The sequence below is a fragment of the Eleutherodactylus coqui genome, chromosome 5 (assembly GCF_035609145.1).
Source record: "Eleutherodactylus coqui strain aEleCoq1 chromosome 5, aEleCoq1.hap1, whole genome shotgun sequence".
Lineage (NCBI taxonomy): Eukaryota > Metazoa > Chordata > Amphibia > Anura > Eleutherodactylidae > Eleutherodactylus > Eleutherodactylus coqui.
In genome coordinates, this window is record NC_089841.1 from 197,876,211 (window position 1) to 197,888,242 (window position 12,032).

Genomic DNA, 12,032 nt, shown 5'->3' on the forward strand with positions numbered 1-12,032 from the left:
CTGAATCTAAAATTGGATTGCAAAGGGTTAAATTGCTGTATCTGAGTGGCATTGCACGTGATTTATCATTGTTCCACATCGGGAACATGATTTATATTAACTGGAAATATAAACTAAAGCCAGAGTCTTCTCCAGAAGAAAAAGGTAATCAAGTACAGACAGACTGCTTCATGGTTTTTCCTGCCATCAGTGTGCAGCAGGTTGTTGCCTCTCACCCAGCCAGAAATCTGCTGCACACCGATGAGGAGCAAAACCCCCAAACAGCTGTCTGTGCATGGTTATCTTTTCCTTCTGAAGAAGACTCTGGCTTTGGCTCATATTCCCAGTTAGTTACTAGAGGAATCATCTGCATCGAGTTTTCTACATGTGGAAGCTAATTTGCATGTGGATCCTCGGTAGCAGCAATGCAAATTAACATTCAAACATGTCAATTTCTGCTGCTGTTTTCTGTTGAAATCCATGTCATATTTTTTTCCAATGTGGATTTCTTCATGTGAGCATACCCAAAGTCATCTGAAATTGTCTTCTTCTGCTTAGAACATGTTCACATGTGGGAGAATTCTTGCAAATTTTCAATGCAGGTTCCACAACAATTGACTATATCTGTGCATGGGATTTAAACTTTGCAGAAATAATCAGTGCAGATTTCCTGATATGCTGCACCCCATGTGGCGGTATGTGCACTGCCTACAGGACCGTAACAGACTCACAGGAAGTCTGCATGCCTTTGTAAAAGCTTTGCCAAGTCTCTTAAGTGTGTGGGATTTTTTTATTTCCTAGTTACTACATTTCTGAGCCGCCACATCCTTGTGTGAACCTGGATCACCATCTGGCGACAGAAGACAAATTTATTGCATGATGTTATGTGGCACACCTGAGTATATCAATGCCTTGCAATGAGACATGCCTGAAGATCCCATTGAGGCATGAGATTTGTTGCTGCCGTCTCCAGGTAACAGCCTGTCTGGTCACGAATAATCGGACTGATTAGATAAGAGCCTCTCGTTTGACACTTATGTTAGCTGACTGTTACACAACACTTCAGCACGGGGGATCAAATCACAAAGCATGCAAATAATTAGAAATAACGTAAAAGGAGGGCCACACCAATCCCTGGCAACATTGACCTAAAGTCAAGGTAATGTAAAGTGACTAGTCAGTGATGAAATCTGTGTGGGAGACATTGCTTACATCACTAAGGTGAGACGTCAATGGCTTCAGCTTGCTGAAAAGAGGAAATCGTGTACCTCTGAAGTTCATAGTCCTTCTTCAAAGGAATCTTGTGAAATTGAATAGAAAAGGCAGTAGTGACGTTATAGGCAATGACTAACTTATGATGCTGAAAATTGAGAGTTCTGAAAACTAATTCCCATGAAGAAAATCATTGCTACGAGGGGCTGCTGATAAGCCTTTGGCTTTACCAAGAAAGAAACGAGATAGGAAGATAAAACTTTCCATTTATTCCGCATACTCTCCACTGATGTCAACACACTTCTTACATCGGTATTCCAAGTTCTGTAAGCCTTGCAAAAAGAAGGATTTCGGTTGTGCCTCAAACCAGTCATCCGTAGCAGCCATGGTATCAGAAATGCTGTGAAATTTGATACCCTTGAGGTGTTTCTTCAGGTTTGGAAACGGATGATAGTCGGAGGGAGCTAGATCTGGTGAATAAGGTGGGTGGTCAACCAGCTGGAAGCCTAGCTCCACCAGTTTTGCCGTGGTCACTTGTGCAGTGTGAGCGGAGGCGTTGTCTTGCAGGAACAAGATTCCTTTGGACAGCTTGCCATGCCTTTTGGCTTTCAGAGCTGCCTTCAATTGGTCCAAAAGTTCAATGCAATACCTTGCATTGATGGTGGAACCATTTTGAAGGTAGTCCACTAGCAGCACGCCCTCCTTATCCCAGAACACAGATGCCATCACCTTAGTGGCTGATTTTTGCACCCTGAACTTCTTCAGGCGGGGAGAACCACTGTGCCTCCACTCTTTTGACTGCTCCTTGGTTTCAGGGTCATACAAATAAATCCAGGTCTCATCCATAGTGACCAGTCGATCCAGGAAGTTCTTATCTGTCTGGAAACACTGACAAATGGACCGGGAAGTTTTCACTCCTATGCTCTTCTGATCTGTTGTCAAACATTTTGGGACCCACTTTGCAGATAGCTTCTTCATGTTCAAATGTTCATGGACAATGACACAAACACGTTCACGAGAAATCCCCATGATGTCTGCTATTCCTTCTGGCTGAAATTGGCCGATTCTCCAGTATGAGGTTATGCACAGCATCGACGATCTCCGGAACAACAACCTCTCTCGGTCGTCCAGGACGTTCCTCATTATTGGTGCTGAAGTGGCCCATTTTAAATTTGGCAACCCAGTTCTTAACTGTAGAATATGAAGGTCATTGATCCCCCAATGTCTGCCACATATCACCATGAATATCCTTTCCTGACTTTCCTTGCAGAAACAAGAATTTTATCACTTCTCTGCTCTTATTTGCTGTGAATATCGCCTTAGACTCCGCCATTTTGTTTTCCTGCTGGCCTAGATCACTGTTGCCATAAGCTACAAACACAACATTTTGAAAACATATATTAGACACATAAGGCTTTCATGTGATGTAACATTCGTTACCATAGAAACAAAAAAAGAAGACAAAGCCAAAGACTTATCAGCAGCCCCTCGCATCATGCAATCATGATAACATCTCAAATTTGTTACATAATAACTAAATATATTAACTATAGCCCTACAAAAAAGATGTAGAAGTCCACGCATAAAATGAAATTCATGAACAATCATTGATATAGCAATCGCATACAAATATATGTATAAACACCATTTGTTGATGCAAACATGGATACGACATACCAGGTGTCGATTGTGCTAAAGCAAGTTACACATATTACCCAAAGCTTCAGTTTAATTGCCTTACATGTCTGATAAAAACCAAAGCAGGAATGCTGTTACCTGTAGTTCCATAAATTCTACAATTGCAAAAACGTACGATTCACTGAAAACAAATGCTATCACTAGTGCCCGGCACCTTCACCCGAAATGCACACTAAACTCCACAAGTCCTGCTGGTGCCAATAGTGCCTCAACTTTGGGTATATTGTGTGGTTTGTTTAAGCACAATCGACACCCGGTGTATCCATGTTTGTATCAATATATGATGCTTATACTCATAGATTACTATATGATTGCAATATCAATGATTCTTTATGAATTTCATGTTATGCATGAATTACTAATTCTTTTTTGTAGTGCTCTAGTTTATATATTTAGTAATTATGTAACAAATTTGAGATGTTCTCATGATGTTGGTAACTGCTCTATCATTGGACCTGTTAATTGTTGTCTAAATGCTTGTCATTATGTGTGCTTTTTAAATGGTGTGTTGGTGGTTCACTTCTGCTACAACTAATGGGCCATTTACATGGGACAATTATCCCTCGACAGGCAACCAAAATCAAACACTGGGAGTTGCTATATCTAGGACCAGAACATCATGGCATAAGATAAGAAGTGAGGGCAACGATCAGCTGGTGACAATGTCTCAGTGATTTGTAGGGGATCTTCCACCACTTGCCCCTGCAGGCCAAGTAGGGGTTATGGCTCTCTCTCCTGAGATTTGAGCCACGTATGCCTGTTTCTGAGAGCGTTTGGGCTTCAGCTGCTGTTGAGGTGCAGTTGCGGAAAGGCCAGCCAGTCTAGTAGGTGAAGAATGGGCAGATCCAGGACTTGTCGAAGAGTCTCTTCTTGATCTGGTTTGTGGAGAGCAAAGAAGGAGCCATTCTGGTAAATTTGGAGATGAAAAGGGTGGCCCCATCTGTAAGTATCATTTACTGTGCGAAGTAGCTGAAGAAGTGGCTTCAGGAGATATCGCATAGGTTGTCTACAGTTACCTCTAGCTTATTACATACTTTGCATATTATTACAGCTCACGCTGAAGATAACAAGAGCAACATAAATACATATGCAGCTAGACTACCGTGTTTCCCCCAAAATAAGACCTCGTTTTATATACATTTTTGTCCCAAAAGAGACACGGCCTTATTTTCAGTGGATGTCTTATACTCACCTAGCAGGCGCCGTCCGGGTGCCTCCCGCTGCTCTCTGGCATTCCTACAGGCTTCTTGCAGTTGTCAGCACCGACAGAACATCTCTTGCTGGTAAAGGGGTTTGAAAACCGCAGCTCAGCCAATCAGAGCCAGCACTCCATGCACCAATCACAGCAAGAGATGTTCTGTTGGCGCTGACAACTGTACAATAATCAGTACAATAATGGGACTGATTAGATAAGAGCCTCTCATTTGACACTTATCTTAGCTGACTGTTACACAACACTTTAGCATGGGGGATCAAATCACAACGCATGCAGATAATTAGGAATAACGTAAAAGGAGGGTAACACCAATCCCTGGCAACATTGACCTAAAGTCAAAGTAATATAAAGTGACTAGTCAGTGATGAAATCTGTGTGGGAGACATCAATGGCTTCAGCTTGTTGGAAGGAGGAAATCATATACCTCCGAAGTTCATAGTCCTTCTTCAGAGGAATCTTGTGAAATTGAATAGAAAAGGCAGTAGTGACATTATAGGCAATGACCAACGTATGATGCTGAAAATTGAGAGTTCTGAAAACTAATTCCCATGAAGAAAATGGTTGCTATAAAAACCCTTATAATAATCCCATTTTTATTGCATTCCTATTCATTTTCAAAACCAGGATTGATAATTGTCAATGATTGGCTCACCAGCCTGATGAATGATACGTTACCAAAGTTTTAAAGATTTGGTCCCCTTGGACATCATACAACTCCATCAGCCTTTGAATTCTCTATTTCTTCCCCTCATTCTCCTTTCATACCCTTGTACATCTTGTTTTTTCCTCATGACTAGAGCTGAGCGAGCACGCTTGGATAAAGCAGTTACTCGAGCAACTGCTTACTGGTCCGAGCAGGCTCGGGGGGCGGCGGGGGGAGTGAGAGAGATCGTGGCAGAATGACAGCTAGGAGGACCAGAAGAGAGGTCTGAGTGAGGGGAGGTTAGAAAAAAAGGAGACCTGCTTAAGCTGCAATTTTCAAATCTGTGTTGGCTACACAGAGGCCATTAATATCCAGGTTGCTATGTACCCTTCTTCGGAAGGGCTCCAAGGTGAGTACAAAAATCAGAGGCGAGAGAGGGCATCTCTGACGAGTGCCATTACTTATTCAGAATGAAAATGAAAGAACTCCATTGACCGTTGTTAATGTGTTGGGGGCAGTATAGAGAGACGAAATCCAGGAATACCTTACCGGGCCAAGTCCTGCATGTTTTAGAACTGAGAATAGGAGGGGCCAGCAAACCCAATCAAAGGCCTTTTCTGTGTCTGTTAACAATAGGCAAAGTGGGATTTTATTGGTATGGGCATAATGAATACGTTGAGGACCTTAACTGTATGATCCCAGGCTTCTCTAGTGTTGAAGAAGAATTCTACTTAGTCCACATGATTTAAATCTGGAAGAAGAGGGACTTGACAAAAAGTTTTAGATCTACATTGAGCAAAGAGATGGGGTGGTAGCTACCGTAGCGCAGAGCTAAGGAACTTTCCTTATGTTTCATAGTAGTATGTGCTCACAAGATATCTGGGGGAAGAGGTGCTCCTTTGGAGATGTTTGAACCATAGCGTCACGGGGCAACTCCGAAAACTAGTACGCTGTTCACGCTGACAGAGCAGTCCGGCGCATATACGCTCAGCCAAACAATAGTTCTGGAACTATCTTTTGGCCAATATACCCTGGCGGGTGCCATAAACTCCAATGGGAGCAGGGAAAAAGAAGGGAGGGGGAGGCATTTTTGCAGCGTCCAACACTACAAAAAAAGCTTACAGGTTTCTCTATATAGGCACTGGAAGGCATCTTGAGGATTTTGGCAGAGCGAGGGATTTCTGGACAGGCCCTCACTAGTACTTTCCATACAGTCCAGCAGTCTGGAATGGTATTGCAGGCAAAATTCCCATTCATTTGTGAGAACCCTCGCGAAACAACAATTCACTCTCCATTTCAGTTCTGATGATTTGTGGTTGACAACTTCATTTTTCTGGAAACTAGCACTATGAGTATTGATGACGCGTATGAATATTCAGTCACATGTATGGGGGCTGCATGTTTCACATGTATTTTCCACACATGTAGTACGCAGTACACATAGCAAATACACATGGAACATGTTTATTTGATGCTTATGTTAAATACCCATAGGCTATATTAGTGCGTAATACGCACATAATACACACCAAAATAGGACATGCTGTGTTTTTTCACACACGTAAAAAAACAGGTGTGAATGGCCCAATAGAAATTAATGGGCTTTAGCACTGCGTATCACGCGCATGAAAAATACGCACATAACGCACATACCCGATTCACCCGTGTGAGTGAGCTAAATCTCCATGAGAAAGTAGATATTTTGCATTGTCTCTTGTCACTTCCAGTTATTAGCAAAGTTTCCAGTTTTTTAAGCTACTCTAATAAACTTTATGACATTTATCTGTAAGGAAATCTTTTGTTCTGTTTGTGAACCACACCCAAGCCTCCACCCTGGTATGCATTTTTGGATTGTGGGTTGGAACAAGACAAATATTAACTGTGGTGTATGTATACATCCTCTTTTACAAACATTTTAATGCATTGGTCATGGCCAGAGGCTATGTAAGAAGAAATCTTGGCACCAAGATGCACTACTGATTTGCTGACACTGCTGCCTTTCCAGTTTAAGACCTAAATATGAAGTATAATGAAATGTTGTCTAGTTGGTCTGCTCATCAGCGGAGCCTTATTCTTTTTGCACAGCACTTGTGATTTACCCAGATCAACTTTACCACCTTTGGGATAACCTTTCTTTATTGATTACTAATGAACTCCTGACAGCCAAATCGAGTGGCGATTACTCCCTACTGATCCTACTCGACCTCTCCGCAGCATTCGACACTGTTGACCCCAAACTTCTCCTCAGTATGCTTCGCTCCATTGGCCTAATAGACGCTGCTCTCTTCTGGTTTTCCTCCTACCTATCTGACCGCTCATTCTGCGTCTCCTTTGCTGGCTCTACCTCCCCTCCTCTTCCCCTTGCTGTTGGGGTCCCCCAGGGCTCCGTCCTCGGCCCCTCCTTTTCTCCATCTACACAGCCCCTATTGGACAAACCAAAAGGAGTTTTGGCCTCCAATACCACCTGTATGCTGACGACACCCAGCGATACACCTCTTCCCGTGACATCTCTGCACCTTTCCTCCAAAACATCACCGACTGTCTGTCCGCTGTCTCTAACATTATGTCCTCTCTCTACCTAAAACGAAACCTCTCTAAAACTGACTTACTGGTATTTCCACCCTCCACTAACCGACCTCATCCTGACATCTCTATCTCAGTGTGTGGCGCTACCATAACGCCTAGACAACATGCCCGCTGCCTTGGGGTCATATTTGACTCCGATCTCTCCTTTACACCCTACATCCAATCTGTGGCCTGAACATGTCAGCTGCACCTCAAGAACATCGCAAGAATCCGCTCTTTTCTCACTGCAGACACACTAAAAACGCTTATTGTTGCCCACATCCACTCCCGGCTCGATTATTGCAACTCTTTGCTGATTGGCCTCCCCTGCACCAGACTCTACCCTCACCTCTACTGTTTCCATCAACTGATTACTACATGTAACCGTGGCGGAATATGTTGGCGTTATACAAATAAGGATTATTATTATTGTGACTAATAAAATGTGGTCTTATTTTTATCCAAGTCACAGTTATAGACAAACACAATCTTACAAAACTAATAACACATAAACAGTGGTACCACTCATGTCCTTTATTGAGCACATTATGTAAAAATCCACAGTGCAGGGAAAAAAGTAAGTGAACCCCTGTGTTAATGACTAATTTGCAAAAGATGCTTCAATTAAGGAGATGAGATTGGACATGTGGGTTTCATGGGTACTTTGCCCATTCAATAAAACTGCACAGCTCTCAAATTAAATTTCTTAACCAAGTCCTCCTTAACTGATCAAAACTACCCCCAACATCTATGGGGGTGCCGTGACTTTAATGTTGCCTTTTCAGGTTCTATGAATAGGCTTAAGGCCCATTTACATGCAAAGATAATCGTTCAGGGTTTTAAGCACTTGTTTTGCATAAACTTCTAATGGACACTAATGTCCATTAGCAGCTTATCACCTTCATTTGCATGTAAATGAGCCTGCGGAGCTGTATGCAAAGAACAGCAGGTGGTCTGTTCTTTGCATTCAGCTCCTTTGTTCTGCTGTGCCACTGCAAGCTGAATACAATGTTCTCATGGACAAAACAGAACCGTAGACAGCAAACACAGCATGCGGTCTGTATTATCTTCTCTCCAGCTGAACAATGGATTTTATGCTCACCTAAAAATCATCATTCAGCCGAAGAGTGAAAGATGGGAGCACTTACACACAACAATTACTGCTCAAACGATGGCTTTTGAGCGATAATCGTTGCATGTAAATAGGCCTTTACTCTGTCCAGTAACTACTCTAATCCCACTTAATGTAGACTTTCTGCTGAGTTATCTAACACAAGAATTGGACTATAGAGGATTTTAACAAAGTGCTGTGGATGGATGAGTTCAAATTTGAGGTGTTTGGTAGTAAAATATAAAAGTATATGTATGACGCTAGGTGACTGCCTGCAGTACTTGTTCCTAGGCAGCCACCCAAACTTGTTTAGATAGTGCCTATCAAACATTGTACTTTCCAAAAGTTGAAGGTGTCGCTAATGGACAATTATAAAATGAAGCTGGAAACTACAGGCCGGTAAGTCTTACATTTGTATGGAAAATGTTTGAAGGGTTTCTAAGAGATGATATCCTGGAGGACCTCAAAGAAAATACCTGTATAACTCCATATCAGCATGGGTTTTATGAGGAGCTGCTCCTATAAAACCAACTGTCAGGACCAGCAGCTCTTGGGGTCTCTGTGCCCGCACCGCCAGTCCTAATACCCGGGCTGCGAGGGTGCGGCGCAGAGGAGCCCCAGTATTTGTGACTTCCCCTGGCTGCTGTAATACTGCACGCTGGCTCCAGGCGCACGATCCTGTGCTAAGGGAGCAGGCGCCTAGGTAGCTGGGTTGCTGGGGATGCGGAGGGTGCCGTCCCGCGCCGCGTCCCCATTGCCATGACACCCAGGCGCGCTTGCTCTGCACTGTCTGCTTTATGTTTGGTCTCCAGCTACCCCCGTGTTTCCTGTATTTGATTCCCTGCTGCGACTTGCTTGCTTCGGACCTGACTTTGCCTTTGCCTGACCCCTGGTACCTCGCCTTCTCCTGTTGCCGACCCGGATTGCCTGACCTGCGTTTGTGTTTGTTTGTTTACTGTATTTGTTTGTGAGTCTGACTGCTGCCCCACATCCTTAGTGAGCCTAGGGACTGTCGCCCAGCTGTCGCCTTAGGGCTTAGCTTAGGGGGGCAAGTAGGTAGGGACAGGGGTTGCGGGTAGTTTCAGGTACTTTCAGTTACCCGGACCCCAGCTCCCTGACACCAACCTGATCAGCTTCTACGAGTAGGTGAGTTCTTGACTGGACTGGGGAGAGCCATTGGATCTTGTACATGTTAGTTTTTCCAATGCGTTTGATACTGTGCCACATTAAAGGTTGGTATATAAAATGAGAATACTTGGTCTGGGTGAGAATGTGCGTAAGTGGGTAAGTAAGGGGTGAGGGGGGTTAAAAAAGGTACATACTATCATTGGGTCATCAGTGGGGTACCACAGGGGGCAGTATTGGGCTGTAGTCTTTTTAATATATTTATTATCGACATTGTGGCGGGCTTGTACAGTAAAATCTCAATATTTGCAGATGATACAAAACTATGTAAAGTAATTAACACAAGAGAGAACAAACTGCTGTTGTAAATGGATCTAAATAAATTGGGGGCTTGGGCAAAAAAGTGGCAAAATGAGGTTTAACACTGATAAACGTAAGGTTCTGCATGTGGGTAGGAGGAATACGTGTCACCATTAAGCACTGAGGATGCTTTTACATCAGACGACCTGATGGGCAACAAATGCCTGACAGGTTGTTCTAGCGATAATCATTCCTGTGATTTTACGCAGAAACAACCTTTGCTGATTAAATAGAAGCGGAGCGGGCCAGGGATTGTTCTTGTCTGCCCACCTGCATTCACAGTAAGCAGGCAGTCGTTCATTCCCACTTGATTGTGGAAATCTGAATGATAATCGTTACATGTAAAAGCACCTTAAATGGTAAAATACTGGGTAAAACTGACATGGAAAAGGACTTGGGAGAGCAGTAAGACTATGAAACTCTCTGGCTAAGGATGTGGTGATGGCAAATTCATTAAAAGAGTTCAACAGGAGCCTGGACACCTTTCTTGTTGTAGCAGTATTACATGTTATAGTCACTGATTACTGCAGTAGGGTTGTTGATGCAGCCATTATTTTGTTTGCCAGATTGGAATCGGGAAGGAAATGTTATCCCATAAATGGAGAAAATTGATTTCAACCTCATTGAGTTTTCTGCCTTCCTCTGGATCACAATTCGGGTTGAGGGGGGGGGGGGATTGGTAATAGAACTAGATGGATGTATGTCTTACATAGGGATGAGCGAGCATACTCGGAAAAGCACTACTCGCTCGAGTAATTTGCTTTATCCGAGTATCGCTGTGCTCGTCCCTGAAGATTTGGGTGCCGCTGCGGCTGACAGGTGAGTCGCAGCGGGGAGCAGGGGAGAGCGGGCGGGAGAGATGGAGAGAAAGATCGTACCTCCGTTCCTCCCCGCTCTCCCCTGCAGCTCCCCGCTCCGTGCCGGCACCCGAATCTTCAGGGACGAGCACAGCGATACTCGGATAAAGCAAATTACTCGAGCGAGTAGTGCTTTTCCGAGTACGCTTGCTCATCTCTAGTCTTACACACTATGTGACTATGTATTAGGATGGCTTATTTTACTGGATTTTTCATTCAAGTCTTGCTGATGAAGATGTGAATTAGAACTAAACGCTGTTTCATTGCTACAACTTGTTTTATGTAAATGCATAGCACATGTAAAAGCATAACATTTTCCAATATAACTTATTTTGGGGAAGCAGCATAGGTACTGGTGTATCTTGTCTCCACCAGAAGAATGGGTGGAGACAAAATCCACGCCCACAACCAATGCCCTCAACTTCATTGGCTGGGCAGGAAAATAGGTGCCAATCATCTCCCCAGGTGCAAAATCCCATCTCCGCTACTGCCGACCCTGTGACTCACTGCCTGCTGGCTTCAGCTCTCCTATGCGGTCTGCCATCTCCCCTCCTGCCTCTGGCGCTGTCATTCTCACCCCACCCCTGCCATTTCATCTCTGCCGCTGTAACATCATCACCCCCCCTGGAAGACATCACCTACCGGCTCCTGGCGTAGTGCGTTCCCCATGGAGACTCTCCCCGTCAGCCTCCTATCAGCGCTGCAATGTGTCCGCTGCTTACAGACTTCCATCCTCTCACCTGTCACATTCTTCTGGTGGAGACAAGATACACCAATACCAGCAGTGGATATTTCTCACCTTCTAGCCTATAGTTTACCTCTCCATCCCTACAGTCTCCATGCACATTAAATGTTCAGAAACTTTATCACCAAATAAAATCTTTTTCCGGTAAAAAGTAGAAGACGAGGAGTAGGGGATGATGTTGCACTTTCTTTGCCTCAACCTGTGACATGTACACTGTGGGAGAGGCAATGGAGCTGCACCACACTGAATACACATCTACAGTAGCCTAATTAGTGATTGTGATGTTATTTTTTAAAACAAGTATGCTTTAAATATTAAACCCCTGCCCTAAATTAAATTGTATGTTCTCAAGCAGGGTGTATAAAGAACTGCTGTGCTCAGCTTTTGGCTGTCATAATGAAACCATTATATGTTATATTCAGTAGCCACAGAACAAATTAGACATCACCAGGTTGGAACAGAGTAACGTAAATAGAATTTCTATATTCAAAGCTGTTGACTTTGGCAACAGAGGTGGGCAA